We start from the raw sequence: 12,571 nt of genomic DNA, 5'->3' as shown, positions 1-12,571 counted from the left end.
TGAAGACCATGGTGAGGCAGGCTGTCCCCCTGCAGCCCATGGAAGAAGGATGAGGGGGTGTAGAGATTCCACCTGCAGCCTGTGGAGGACCCCATGTCAGAGCAGGTGGAGGCACCTGAAGGAAGCTGTGGCCCTGTGGGAAGCCCACGTTGGAGCAAGCTCCTGGCAGGACATGTGGCCCTGTGGAGAGAGGAGCCCATGCTGGAGCAGGTTTGCTAGCAGGACTTGTGACCCCATGGGGGACCCATGCTGGAGCAGTCTGTTCCTGAAGGTCTGCACCCTGTGGGAGAGACCCACATTGGAGCAGTTCATGAAGAACTGCAGCACATGGGAAGGACTCACATTGGAGAAGTTCATGGAGGACTTTCTCCCATGGGAGGGACCCCATGCTGGAGCAGGGGAGGAGTGTGAGGAGTCCTCCCCCTGAGGAGGAAGGACCGGCAGAAACAACGTGTCATCAACTGACCATGACCCCCATTCCCCGTCCCCCTGTGCCGTTGAGGGGGGAGTAGGTAGAAATCGGGAGTGAAGTTAAGCCCGGGAAGAAGGGAGGGGTGGGGGGAGGTGTTTTAAGATTTGATTTTATTTCTCATTGCTCTACTCTGCTTTGCTAGATAATAAATTAGATTAATTTTCCTCTAAGTTGAGTCTGTTTTGCCCATGATGAAAATTGGTGAGTGATCTCTCCCTGTCCTTATCTTGACCCACAAGCCTTTCATTACACCTTTTCTCCCCTGTCTAGTTAAGGTGGGGGAGTGATAGAGCGGCTCTGGTAGGCACCTGGCCTCCAGCCTGGGTCAACCCACCACAGAGGCCAACAGTGAAAAATGTTTTACTAGGCTGCCGTGTGAACTTCAGACCAGAAGATTTTTGTCAGTGATTAGAAGCTGAAGTTCTATCACTTCTGATTGAGTCTCAGGGTTTCCTTGCCTCTAAAAAGGAAATATTTTGTTTAGGATTGTATATATTGTTTAGGATTGATTTGCCAACATAATTTGCCCATCATTCTTTCCGTTATGCAAAAGCATGTATTCAATACTCAGAGCTGAGCACTGATATTGCTGTCAGCCTCTGTTCTGCAGGAATTAGCTGAGTCAAAGAGAAGTACACCTGTCCAAGAACAGAACATTGAGCTCTTTCCATTTGGACACATACAGCCTCCAAACAGCAAGAACCAGTCTGCAATCACCTTGTGTTAAGCTCAACCCAGTTGAACCTGCACTGAAGGACTGCTGGGCCTAGTCTTGCCCCAGTCTGCATCCCCGTTATCGGGAGACAGCACTGAGACTTACTTTGAGGAAGAACAGTCGCCTTCTGTCAGGAGCTGGTGAAAAAATACAAGGAGACACAGACAGAAGACAACAGGGCACTGCAACAAGGCACAGCACCAGCACCCTGTATAGGGGTAGAGCACACACTGAAGTTTAGGGAGTTTGGGGCTCTGTATAAGGGGACTCAGACAGTTGGAAGCATATAGGTAATTGCACCATGGGTTAGAGAGTGTCCCCTGCCAGCTCTCGGCACAGACAGAACAGGTAACTTAGGAGCATCATCCAGGAATAAAGATTATTGATAACCTCCCCCAGAAAATACATGCTCCTGTTATAACTCTGCTTTAAGACAGCACAACTTTTGGGCAACACTACAACGGCAACAGCATTTCCATAGGAAAATACATGCTTTCTGCCAGTGTCTCTCTCTGCAACCCTTTTCAGTAACTGTACATTTTGAAATCAGAGGTTCTCTGGAAATTGTACAGGACCATTCATCCCCTTTTCCTGCTTGTGAGCAGGCAGAGGGTGCAGAGCTTACAACCAGCCCCAACCAAAAGAATTCCGATGTCCTCCCTGCAGTAGCTTCACCACATACCTCCATCCTTACTGCTGATTGGGGTTGCTCACTTGAAGATTTAGTCTGGTTTGGGAATAAGATGGGACATATCAAGTCACACTTGCTCAGCAAGTGACAGAAAGGAAGCAGTTTGACAGTGTTGTCAGAAAGCATGTCTCAAAAGAGATCTATGGTTGTAATCAGGTAAAAAGCTTGACTGCCACATGACAGTAATAGCAGGGAGGGAAAAAAGTATTTTGTGAAAAAGAATAGGAAACATCGTTAAGGCTTAGTGAATAAAGATCTCATTTCAGGCAGTTGGGATAGGGGTGTCAGGGCAGTGTCAAGCTGGCAATTCACAGGAAACAGGAGGTCTGTGTAGCTGTCCTGGTTTCAGCTGAGATAGAGTTGATTTTCTTCATAGTAGCTAGTATGGGGCTATGTTTTGGATTTGTGCTGAAAACAGTGTGGATAAGATGGATGTGGTTTTGTTATATAGAGATGTTTTTGCTACTGCTGAGCAAGTAGCAAGTTCTACACAGAGCCAAGGCCTTTTCTGCTCTTCACACCACCCCACCAGTGAGTAGGCTGGGGATGCACAAGAAGTTGGGAGGGGACATGGCCAGGACAGCTGACCCAAACTGACCAAAGGGATATTCCATACCATATAATGTCATGCTCAGCATATAAGGGTCTGGGGGAAGAGGAAGCAAGGTGGGGGACTTTCAGAGTGATGGCGTTGGCCTTCCTAAGTTATTGTTATGCGTGATTAAGCCCTGCTGTCCTGGAGATGGCTGAACACCTGCCTGCTGATGGGAAGTAGTGAATTAATTCCTTGTCTTGCTTTGCTTGTGCACGTGGCTTTTGCTTTACCTATTAAACTGTCTTTATCTCAACCCACGAGTTTTCTCACTTTAACTTTTCCAATTCTCTCCCCCATCCCAATGTGGGGGAGTGAGTGAGTGGCTGGGTGGTGCTCAGCTGCTGGCTGGGGCAAAACCATGGCAGTAGCATAGGGTGTTGTAAACAGGCAAAGAATCAGAGAGTTGTATGTTCAAGAGCAGAGCAATGAAGTAGGCTCAGAAGAGAGGAGAAGTATACAGAGGGAGAAAAGAGGCCAGAAGGCAGGTATCACCTGTCCCTCTGCAGGCTCAGTATTTGGATTATAGTGTAGAGATGTGATATTGTAAGATGGTGGATGCCTCTGTCCATCCTCCTTCAGTAACAACAGAGCTATACGTCTTGTCTTCTCATGAACCTGTTGTAGCGCAAGAGCAGGTAGGCACAGTTCTTCACACCCTTGGGTAGCACTCCCCAGGTCTTCTCTGAGTAACGTGCAGGACCATCCCAAGACTGTCCTGATAATAGAGCAGGCTGTTTAATACCTTCTAGCCACTGAAAGAAAAAAATAATTTAAGATAAAATTTTCAAAGGATCTGGGACACACAAATCTACGGGGAGTCTGCAAGTGCTGCAGCTGCTCCGCTCCTCTGAAAATTCTGCTCTATGCCTGGCAAGAAGAGCGACAGATGCAAAGGGGAAGGTAATTCCCCCTCACTGGTAGAGTGGGGTTCTTCCTACTCCATTTTGTCAGCTGAAAAGGACTGGATGCCCCCTGACACAAGTTGAGTAAAGATGATTGCCACCTTTTTGCTTTTGCAACTTGGCTGGTGGAGGAAGAACTTGAGCCCTTCCCCACATGGAAGAAAGAGACCCTGTTTTACAACCCAGCAATCTTTTTGTGAGGGTGTCAAGCCTTCATTTCTACCAGAGGGTGGTCTAGCTCTAAACAAAGGTGGAAATTTCTTTTTTAGTAAAATACTTTACTTCCTCTTTAAAATGCATTATGGATTCAGAGAGCAAAATGACAGACTTGGAAAATGTGAGCTTGCTCCTGAACAGAAATATCCTCCCTCCCCCCTCCCCTTTTTTGAGCAGAGGTGAGCTACAACTGGATAAAAATATATTCAGGGTATAACAAAGTATTAGCTGCCTGAGATTAAGAGAAAAGTGTTCTGCTTCACTCATCATCTCAGACTGGTTTCTTGCTTTGATACAAGCAGAGTTTTAGAACATAAAGGCCATGAATCTGAATTGCTGATGCAGTTCAAATGACACATTTGTCCTTGAGTTTCAGTTACAACTTTTCTTGGAAAAATAAAGATGATAAATACCCTGATACACAGTATACCAAGCAAAAGATTATGCAAAGCAGATTCTATTCCACACCTCAAAATCTGTGGGAAGTCATTATATAGAGCACACTGCTAAACTGTTTGCATAGAAGATATATCATCAGAATTATTTATCCTCCACGTTTGTTTCCTTTTTTTTTTGATGTACCCTATTTAAAAACAGAAACATTTAATGACATTATTTAAGAAAGTCAAGCAAAACAGTTGGCACAAATGATTATTAAACCACAGTCAGACATGGATGGCTTACGTTCCCTGCTGTTGGTCTCTATTACCTTCTCATGGATGAATAGGAGGTTGCTGCCAATAGGGCCTTTGTTTATTTAGCACTGTAACTTGTAGAAGGTACGTTTTGTTATACACATATGTGGTTACAAAGAAGAGACCGGCTTATTAGAACCAGGACTGTTTGGAAAATGGATAGATCAATTTTCCAACAGAACAGAAAACCCCTCATCTTCACTGGACATCAGAGGAATCTCTTGATTTTGCTGACATTTTCTATGCAATGCTCTTCTTTTTCACTACCAATATGATATCTTTTCTTGGTGTACTGTATTCTTTCACATTTTATGTATTATTGCATAAATTTTAATAAAGGCAAAGTTTTGGATATCATTACACAACAGGCCAGAATATCCCATCTCAACTCTATGCTTTTCTCATGGAGTAACATGTTTAGATTACTTATTTTCTTTATTTGATTCTGAATTCTGAGATTACATGTTTGTCTATGCACAAAGTTATTCTGGATTGTGGAACAGTATGAAATTCCAACTGCAATTTCTATTCTGGATAATGATGTATATTGTTAAGCCCTGAAACACTCAACTTAGTTATACAACTCTTGCTGTATAACCTGTCCTGAATTATCAGCATGCATTTTCCACTTTAAACTTCACTTTAGAAAAGCTTTTGTTTGGGCAGTTAAAGTTTCGCCTGCTTAGCTGTTGTTACACACAGAGAGGTTAATAAAGAAGGAATTGCTTCGGGCATTGTCAAGTCAACAGTACACGAAATTTTAATACGAATATCGATTGTCAAGAACTCTGTCATCCTCTTAGGGCTACTTCTTGTAGGCTGGAAGTGCCCATATGTAATCTGTACTACTGCTGTCTCTCCATTTAGACACCCTCAGTTCACTTTCTTGGGTTTCCCATGACCACACTCTGTTTCATCTTTGTTGCATATGCAGTGTCTGCCTTCTCCTTTGCTTCTCTCTCTCTCGACAGGGGGCATGTTACAGGTTAGGGCTCAGATGTTGGGAAAAACCATGGTGCTCCATGTGTCAGCCCATCAATAGTCCTGCCAGGCCTCTGAATAGGGCTTTCATGTTTGCAGAATTTCTGTCGGAAATAGTATCCCAGGAGAGCAGGTGTCTCTATATTTCCCTCCACAACCCCAAGTCTTTACATGCAGACCAGGATCATCCCAAGCCTCCAAACCCCTACCCCACCCACTAGATAGTTTTGGTGTGCATACACTTGCTCTTTGTAGACCTTCGCCCACTCCCTCTCAGCCCCTCCTCTCATTTTCTACACAATTTAATCAGTCTCTTTTTCTGCTTCAAAAGCCACTTGGGACCCTTGTCATTCCTTTACGAATTCAAATCACAATGTAGCCTTAAAGCTTTGGACAGTTAATAGTGTTTGATGCGTTTAGCATCAAATGATGGGAGGGGGAGAAAGGTCAGGAATGCAGCAGAACTGACACTATAAAGCGCATTGCTTGCAACTTGTGGGATCACTGAAGATGCTTCAAGCATCAATATGCTTTTCCAAGTATTTGCAAATAATTATATCAATGCCACAGAATGGTCTGATCTCAGGATCTCCACCCGGTATCTAATTAGTGCTTGACAGTCTGCACTCTGCTATGCATATCCATGGGACTGGCATACTACAACGATAAGGGCTGTTTTGCCATTTCCCATAGCTGAATCTCAGTTTTGATTTTTTTGCTGTTTTTATTAAAATCTTAATTGCTGGAGTCAGGAGATCATGAGATCATCTCAGTTGTCATTCAAACCATGCCAGGGCCTAGCTATCAAGAATGCAAAGAACACCTGATGATATGATGTATGAATGCAGCCTAAAGTCTAAGAAACCAAAGGAACCAAGTGTTTATAATTTAAAATAAAATTACATTGTTGAACCATCACTGTCATCCATCAAATCTTTGGGGTCATAACACATCCCTCTGTCTTCCTGTCACTGTATGTGCACTGTATACACAAAGCTGCTTCTGTACTAGCAGTACTACTGTGCTGGTAATTCCATTATAAAATCTGGAATTGTTTGAGCAGAAAATATCCATACTGCACATCAGTTTCAGGTAGAGTTATTCTTGTTCTACTGGGGAGGGAAGGGGCAGGGAACACAGGAAATTCAGTTGAAACAGCCCAATTGCTTCTATAAATGACAGCACAAGAATGTTTTGCTCAGGTTAAAATAAAATTTTATAGCAAACCTTTTGTTGAAAAGACCTGGAGCTTCCCTGCTGTGGAGGGAGTTTGTCAGGGTGTCCTTCTTGGTTTTGATGTATCCCTTTTTACAAGCTGAATGAAATTTGTCCAATTTTTGGCTGTTCTAAACATTCTTTAAAAAATCTATTTCACATCCTTAGCAGAGACATAGTTGCCAACTTAAACCTCAGAAGAGATTTGTTCAGTACAGAGTGTGCTCCAGCACAGACTTGCTGGAGTGTATGGAGATTTCTTTCTGAACTTGCTCTTCATGACTGCCAGCAGCTGACCATGGGAACATGAGCTCTCTTCTGTCCTAGGGACTTCTACTGGGCTTCAGGAGTGGATGACAGGAAGGAAGACCTTGATGAGAAGAAGGTGACTCAAAGAGCGAAATGGAGACAGGGTTCAGAAGACATAGAATCATAGAATGACAGAATAATTTAGGTTGGAAAAGACCTTTAAGATCATCAAGTCCAACCATAAACCTAACACTGCTAAGTCCACCACTAAACCATGTCCCTAAGTGCCACATCTATACGTCTTTTAAATACCTCCAGGGATGGTGACTCAACCACTTCCCTGGGCAGACTGTTCCAATGATTGACAACCCTTTCGCTGAAGAAATTTTTCCTAATATCCAATTTAAATTTCCCTTGGTGCAACTTGAGGCCATTTGAGAGAATAAAGAACAGGAGAAGGTTGGATAAGGACCATCATAGTCACAGATTCAACAGTCCTCAGGTTTAAGGCTGGGGCAAAATGATCAGGTACCACAGAAAAGCACGAGTGATGTGAAACACTGTTTTCAGGGCTTGGGTTTGACTGTTTTACAAGGGATGAGCCCAGTGCCTTGCACCTACCAACAAGGAGAATACACAAAATGGAAAATGTGCTGATTCATTAAGCAAGACTGAGGTGGTGTTCCTGAAGAACCATCCACAACAGGACCATGTCTTTAAAGATTTAGCCAGCGAGTGCTGAAGCTTGAAAGTCTGCCTGAACAAGAGAGTATATGTGGGCTGCAACACCCTTTAGAGTGGCTGACTTCCCCCAGAACTGAGTGTGACTGTCTGAGTAGCCCTGCTACAGTAGAACTGCTCCAGTCAAGGTGCTCACAGAGCATTGCATTGCAGCAACCAGAAAATATACATGGTTTAGACTGTGTATACTGACAAATATACCTGGTCAAAGTGATTATAGTTAATTTCAGCAAGTTAGACTGATGACTGATGAAGAATTTGATTGATCTCATTGCTTTAAGATACAAAGCAAGCCATTTACAAACAAACATGTCGGGAAACATTGCAGTACACCTAGCAAGTGCTGATAGGAAAGTTTTCTGCAGCATCTGTTGGAGGACTCTAAAAGTAAAATCTGTCTCCATAGGAAAGGAGATTGGAGGCAAGGATGGCCAACGGGGAGATTCTTTACCTTCTGAGGACCACATCTGGGCTTCATTTTGAGCAAGACAAGATCTGCTTTGATTCTATAGCTAGCTAGGCATGGGCAAAAATTATATAGGTGGTTGTCTTATTTCTTTGCTTCTGTTGTTGTTTTATATGAAAAGAATACAAAGTTTTGACAGAAGCCCATAGACAGCCACTTAATGCACCTTACCAAGACTCTGTAAGTGCTTTTAGTAATAAGACCACACATATACATACCAAATTAAGCTTTTTGAGGCAACCCTGACAGCACTGGGTTTTATTGTTTGAGTATTCAGCTTTGAGGACATCCTCTGAAAGGAGCCTTAATGGTGTAAAATTTTCATTATTATTATGGCAGGATATAGAGACTTAAAAAAAAAGTCTGTGTTAGGGACAAGTGCATTCTTAGCCTCAAGCTAAGTGGATAATGGAAATACTCTTGTCTCTATGGATAAGAAGTGGAGGGACAGTGAAATGAAACCACACACAGGAGACATCTTTGAGACTGCACATTTCCAAGTACTGTGCTACTGGCCTTAAATATACAACTATCCTTCATCTCAGACTCTTGCATACTGTCACTGGTAAGCATATTCCTACCAGAAAGTATTCGCTACTTTAAACATCTTTATGAGCTCAGAGAAGCTCTAGCATGAGTAAGATAGTTGCCATTGCTATGTGCATTAACGCTCTGTAATAAAAGTGGATATTCTATCCCCTTGTGAAAACAAAGCCAAAGTCATCTAGTGTAATTAATGCAGCCATGTAATGGAAGGCAGAATTTTGTATTGCCTGCTGCATGATCAGCAAGTGATCTGTGGCAATGCTAACTATTCTAACCAAACAGAAAAGGCCCCTTTGTATGCAGCCTAGCTCAAGTGGTGAAATCAATACAGACAGGACACAAATCATTATAAGCAATATTTACACAGCAAGGGCAATTCATATTGGACCACATCGTTCCAAGTTTGCCACAGTGTTTTCATAAATCTAGCCCCTATGGCAGATGACTACAGAGACTTGACCCTAAATTACCTAATTAAGCAAACTATTCTACTTTTTGACTGACCTTACTGGCAGGACATACTTTGCTGTCCAGCAGCTGAGCTAAAACATTATGTACATCTGAGATTTTAGATGACATTTATCTCAAGGAAACTTGCCAGACATATTCACAGAATACTCTAACCTGTAACTTATTATTTGAAGAACAGGCGTATATTTTATTATCCAAATAGACAAACTGGAGGGAATTCAAAGCAGAGGAAGCTTTTTTTTTTTTCCCCGAATATTTTTTTTTCATAGACGGCAGGGAAGAGAGAAGCATGCATAGTTTGCCTGAATAAGGTTTGTCCTCTCATCCCTCCTCTGCACCATCTGTGCATCCACAGACTATGCACAGGCTGTGAGAATGCAAGAGGATGAGCAGAAAGTCATCTCATAGTGGTCCTGCACTGGGCCACCTCAAGGAATCTCCTGGCCTTGACACAATTGCTACGCTGAGGGGCACTTTTACAGCCACTTTAAGCTTGCACTCCTGAACTGAGAGAGTGCCTTGGAAACTGGTGTAATGTAGAAACAACCTCTGGGCTGGTTACATTCTATGGAGGCTATTGTTGAGCTCTGTAACAGCCTATCTTGACACAAAAGAAACGTAAAACTCTTTATCTAAAATCCACTCTCCCACCTTCACTGTGTTGGCTCTACAAGAGGACAAAAGAATAGTTTCCAAATTGATGAAAGAGAGAAAAATTCAAAGCCGAAAAGAATTCTTTAAGAAGTGAACAAGTATTAGAAATTGCAAAAGTAGTAGGAGAATATTTTAAAGAGGAATGATTAGGTTAGGTAAAGCTTCCTTGAAGTGAGATACAAAGAAAGTCTGTGGTGAAAGAACCTCATCTTATGAAGTTAAAGTCAAACCAGTGAAAGTCTTCAACAGAGCAGCTCCTCAAACAGCTGGGATACTCCCTAATGCTCCTGGCAGAGGGAGGTAAAATCTTTACTTTGTCTCATATTCTTTAATCTGGGAGTTACTTCTTTCAGCAAAGGAGTCCATTCCTCCACTACTTCAGGTACTGTTCATTAATTTCTTCAACAGAGGTTGTTTCTACATTACACCAGTTTCCAAGGCACTGTCTCAGTTTGGTAGAACAAGCTTCAAGTTGCTGAAATATTGACCCTCTCCTGTTTCTTGGCTGGGCAAATTGGCTACTGGGAGATGCAGCTTTTCAGTGCCTTTCCTCAGAAATATGGACACTAATTTTGAAATCCTCAACATTTCTCAGACATGGACGGGGGTCAACACCAGGGGCCAACAGCTACAAACATGGATACAATGCTATGGCTTTGTGGTTAGAAGCTAGACTCTTTTGCCCCAGAGCTCTCACTGACCTGTAACTGCTTGAGCTAGAATGCCAAGCTGCTAGCAGGAGCAGGGAGGAGGGTTTTTATCTTCTGTTGAGGTGGAGGGGTTCTTCCATTGTCTGAACAGCACTGTTAAACGCCCTGTAAGAATTCCTGTATGAAGGGTGGAGAATAATATAACAGGTTATGATTATTGTATATGACTAGATCAAAGAAGGAAAACAATTTTTCTGTGTGTATGGGATTGTGTATGAATGTTTTTATCTAAATCAGTTTTATTTTTCTAACACGGGCTGTTGGTGAGTCATACACTATTTTCCAGGGCCTACAAAAGATGACTGGGAAAGGCATAGCTACTGGGAATAAACTTATATTTGCTGCACTGTGGTATGGCTCTCCATGAGAAAACTTTCTGAGTGTCCATTCTGCAAAAAAACTGAAAGCACTTAACCTACTTAGTAAATGGGCTCTGTTTAAGAAGAATAAGATGGAAAAAGTAATAGCTGAATAGAAAAAAACAGTGACCTAGAACCCAGCATGCCTCTGAAGGGAGAAGATAATATCTTAGCTGGTTCCACCTCCATCAAAATGATAGAGGTTTTTTGCCAGATCTGGGAACTAACACATCACAGGATATAAAGAGTTAAGTGACCGGCTCTTTGGAGCAGAAGGGATGAAGGAGGGGGGGAAGCTTTAAATAAGATTTGAAGAATTCTCCCCTTTGAGGCACTAGAAGAGAAATATTTTGTGAGTTAGGGGCCAGGATTAGCTGGTCAAACCCTAAAGCAAGACTACTCAAGCAATGACTCCAGCATGGCTGCAAGGCAAATTTTGATTTAGCTTTGCTAAAGTGCCAGGCAAGAACAAATAAAAAAGTCTGGCTAGCTGCAAGGAAGAACTGGGACTGGGATCTCTCTCTTCATGCCCACATGCACATCCAAGGTGGGAGACGATCTCATCAGTAATTGTGTAAGTCTGCCCATACGTTTCAAGGCAAAGACTGTAGGGAATCTGGTCCCAAGATGTTCTGTTCTACTTTGTAGTTTTAAGGCTGTTCTGAGGCTTCAGGAAAATTGGCACTGCCATTGCTGCCAGCAGAAGCAGAGCTGCCTTGTCAAGGCTGGCCTGCTGAGGTATTCAGTCTGCAGCAGGGGAAACAGGGCCCTGTGTCAGAGTAGAGGTGCATGATTCAGTACTGTTTTATGGGCATGGTTAAAGGACTTGATAACAAGACTCAGAGCATGCTCAGTGAGGCCACAAGAGGTCAAAAGTGTGTGTAAATCAGGAATCATGATAACTTAGAGGCAAGAAAACAAGACCATGGGAACACAGCTTCCCTGGGAATATCCATTATTTAAACTCTTCTTAATTCAGCTTGCAGAGAGACAAGGACAGCTGAAAACAGCTCTGCTGAGCTCTTGATGGGATTCTGCCTGCATTATGATATTGGAATTTGTTCTAGTGTAAAGCAGTTAGTAAAGTTAGTTAGTTAGAATATATTTCTACTTTCATTCCTGCCAAATTTGGTTCCGCAAGTTGGTGTTGTGGGAACCATGATGCCTTGTGTAAAGCAGTTATCATACTAGGAACAAAAGGTTAACCTCTTCAAATTTTAGAATGACTCTAAAAATGACCAGCCTTCCTTCTAACATGTAAGGACCAAATTTCCTAAGAGAAATGCTATCACCGTGATGATTAGCAGGGAGTAAAAGGTAAATAACATGGTTTGCTTTGCACTGAGGCCAACTTTTTTGTACTTTCTACAACCACACTGAGGTCTTAGAGTGGCTGACTGGACTCATCGTTGTACACAGACCATTGGATTTACTTCCTAACATTGCAAACTCAGTGTTATACTTTTATATACAATGTAGAACATAGAAATAATTGTTATCAGTCATGTTGGAATGTTACATACTCCTAAGCTGGAAAAAAATAAAAAAGGAGTAATGGAAAGCATACTTTTGCTGTAGCTTTCATAGTCTGTTGCTGCTATTCCTTCTGTGTTGTACATGAAAGCTGTTTCACCCCCCGCTGACATTCATGGAAAGGTAATGCTGTCCTCAGCTTCATAGCTGGGTAAAATTCAGTTTCCTCCTCTGTACATGACATCAGAACTGGTGCTTACTGGGGCAGTGCATTCACCAGTGAAAAGGGATCAAAATAAAGCAGCTTCAGTTCAAGTTGAAACTTACAATTTCAAGCAGGATAATGTGGAGGCAGAAAGCTGAAAAAGTGAGCTCTGCCATGTCCTCTGTCCCCTGAGAGGAGGGATGTCTGCCCTGGTC

This window comes from Grus americana, chromosome 1 (assembly GCF_028858705.1).
Source record: "Grus americana isolate bGruAme1 chromosome 1, bGruAme1.mat, whole genome shotgun sequence".
NCBI lineage: Eukaryota > Metazoa > Chordata > Aves > Gruiformes > Gruidae > Grus > Grus americana.
Note: the sequence above shows the minus strand (reverse complement) of the source record.